The sequence below is a fragment of the Macaca thibetana genome, chromosome 19 (genome assembly GCF_024542745.1).
Source record: "Macaca thibetana thibetana isolate TM-01 chromosome 19, ASM2454274v1, whole genome shotgun sequence".
Taxonomy (NCBI): Eukaryota; Metazoa; Chordata; class Mammalia; order Primates; family Cercopithecidae; genus Macaca; species Macaca thibetana.
The window spans coordinates 1,857,813-1,860,828 of NC_065596.1; the positions used below are offsets into that span (position 1 = coordinate 1,857,813).

Here is a 3,016-nt window from a genome sequence, read left to right on the forward strand (position 1 = left end):
GGAAACAAAAGCCTGCCTCTTTCACATGGGAGGAAAATTCAGTTTCAGCTCACCTAGGGATTTAGTTTTACTGAAGACATGGGAGGAAGTTTTCCAGCTGATCAGCTTTCCCCAACGTGGAAAGGACCAGAGCAAGGCCACCTGAACTCTCCAATAGACGATAAACTACAAGGGATTCACAGGCGGGTACCCCTGTGTGGAAGTAAAGCTGTTGCTTATTCTGGGAGCCCAATCCGAGGCTGGGGTAGGTAGGCGCGGGGCTAGTTAAGCCTTGGGGAAGCGCGGGCTAGGTCGTTGCGCGTCTGCTCCTCCTGGCGTTTTTCCTGCCGCCCTAGTCCTGCTTTGGCCATGAGGGAGCTCGTACTCAAGCAGACCGAGCAGTGCAGGAACTAGTTTGGCGCCAAGGTTGGCGGCCGGTGCTCTGAGGGCCCAGCGCAGGCCTGCTGGGTGGCCGGGAAGATATTCGCAGTGACGGGGCTGGCGCCTCCGCTTTGGGGACCCTGGGCTCCCTGCCGTGACACGGTGGAGCTGGGCGGCTGGTGAGGCTGCCAGAGAGGACCCCCAGGGACACAGCGGTCTGGGGGTTGCGGGAGGGGTGGAGGTGGGAGAGGGGCTAGGGTGCCTACAGCTCCGTGGCCTCCTTGGCTCACCCCTGGCCTGTCTGGCCCCTCTTGTCTCGCAGTTCTGGGAGGTGATCTCTGACGAACATGCCATTGACTCCACTGACAGCTACCACGGGGACAGCAACTTGCATCTGGAGCACATCAACGTGTACTACAACGAGGCCAGCGGTGAGACCCCAGTCATTCCCCAACCGCCCTCCTGAGAATGGCGGCCCTCCCCTCGCTGATGCCCGCCCATCCCCCTCATGTGGCAGGTAAGTAGCCCGCGCTGTGCTCATGGATCTGGAGCCGGGCATCATGGACTCTGTGTACTCCAGGCCCTTCGGGTGGATCTTCAGGCTGGACAACTCCATCTTCGGTGAGCTGCAGGTCAAGACTGGGGTGCAGCTCCTTAGGGCAGCTCAAAGTCAAGGAGTGCCCCAAGGTCATCGCTGTGGGAACTGTGGCGTCAAGGATCCTGAACACCCTTCTATCCTGAGTCAGGAAATCTCCCTCTCCTAAATGGGCTTTGGGAGGAAGGCTCAGCTGTTTCCTCAAGGTGAGGAGCTGCTGATGTAATCTCCCTGCAGGGAGCTGAGCTGGGACCATGGCTGCTGCCTTCCCTGGTAATGAGCAAGGAGGCACCTGCAGCATGGTCTGATGTTAGGCTGTCTCAGGTTTGGCTCCTGACTGAATTTATAACAGGTGACGCTGCTGTCCTGTAACTTTGGGGGAGGGGGTTTTATTTGCTCCACCTGCAGGGTGAATGATACTTTCACCTTACATGTGACACTTGGCCCTTTTTGCATTGTGGTGACCAGTGATTACCGTATACCTGGCCATTGAGTGGCTGTACTTTCTTTCAGGTCAGTGTGAAGCTAGGAACAACTGGGCCAAGGGGCGCTACACAGAAGGCGCAGAGCTGATGGAGTGGGTAGTGGACGTTGTGAGGAAAGAGGCTGAGAGCCGTGACTGACTGCAGGGTTCCAGCTGACTCACTCCCTGGGTGGGGGGACTGGGTCTGGGATGGGTACCCTTCTCATCAGTAAGATCTAGGAAGAATACCCAGATAGGATCATAAACACATCCAGTGTCCTGTCCTCACCCAAAGTGTCAGATGCCATGGTGGAGCCCTACAATGCCACCCTCTCAGTCCACCAGCTTGTAGAAAGTGCAGATGAGACCTTTTGCATTGATAATGAAGCTCTCTATAACATGTGCCCCAGAAATCTAAAGCTGCCCACACCCACCTATGGTGACCTGAATCACCTGATGTCTGCTGCCATGAGTGGGGCCACCATGTGCCTGAGCTTCCCAGGCCAACTGAATGCTGACCTGTGGGATCTGCCTGTGAACATGGTCCTGTTTCCCTGGCTGCACTTCATGCCTGGCTTTGCCTCACTCACCAGCCAGGGCAGCCAGCAGTACTGAGCCCTGACCCACCCAGCAGATGCTTGATGCTAAGAATATGATGGCTGCCTGTGACCCCTATCATGGCAGCTACCTAACGGTGACTGCCATTTTCAGAAGTTGCATGTCCATGAGGGAGGTGGAAGAGCAAATGTTCAATATTCAACACAAGAATAGCAGCTACTTTACTGACTGGCTCCCCCCCAATGTAAAAACAGCCATCTGTGACATCCCACCCCAGGGGCTAAAAATGTCAGCCACCTTCAGCATCAACAACATGGCCACCCAGGAACTCTTCAAGCACGTCTCAGATCAATTCACAGCTATGTTCAGGCACAAGGATTTCCTGCACTGGTACACGGGTGAGGGCATGGATGAGATGGAGTTCACTGAGGTCGAAAGCAACATGATCTGGTTTGAGTACCAGCAGTGCCAGAATGCCTTGGCCAAGGAGTTTGAGGAGTGTGCTGAGGAGGAGGTGGCCTAGAACCTTTCTTTTCTGGGTAAAGGGGGGAAGCAGTGTGGATTCTTTAGTGTGTCCTGATAGCCATGTGTCACTACGCACTTTTTCTTTGTGTCTTCACATCTCCTTTTGCATTTTAGACCATTTTTATAGGAAGTGATTTTACCTAGTAAAGCATTCACGTAGTATCTGGTTTCACTTCCAACTTCATTCTATACCCTCTTGGTGTACTGCTGCCAGATGGGCATAGTGGTTCTGCAGAGCTGCAGCTGTCTTGGGCTTATCACATGCCCAGGAACAAGCATTCCAGTGGCTCCTGGAGGGGTCGACATGGGCCATGGACATGGAAGGAAGGTTTCACACAAACTTGGGGCTGCCCTGGGTCTTGGGCAGCTAATTGGTGAGAAACCTGTTCCTGAAGGTTAAACCTTGGCTTATCCCATGTACCGAAATTCCAGGGGGACCAGCTGGCCCTCTGTTTCTGGAAATGTAAAAGTGGTTAGTGACCCCAGTGGACAATGTCCCCAACATCCCACCTCAG

General features: G+C 54.4%; 1 pseudogene; it reads left to right on the forward strand.

Annotated features, from left to right (window-relative positions):
• The first annotated feature begins 348 nt into the window (after positions 1-348).
• On the forward strand, positions 349-2,499 carry LOC126942278 (tubulin beta-8 chain-like; annotated as a pseudogene).
• The last annotated feature ends 517 nt before the right edge of the window (positions 2,500-3,016 follow it).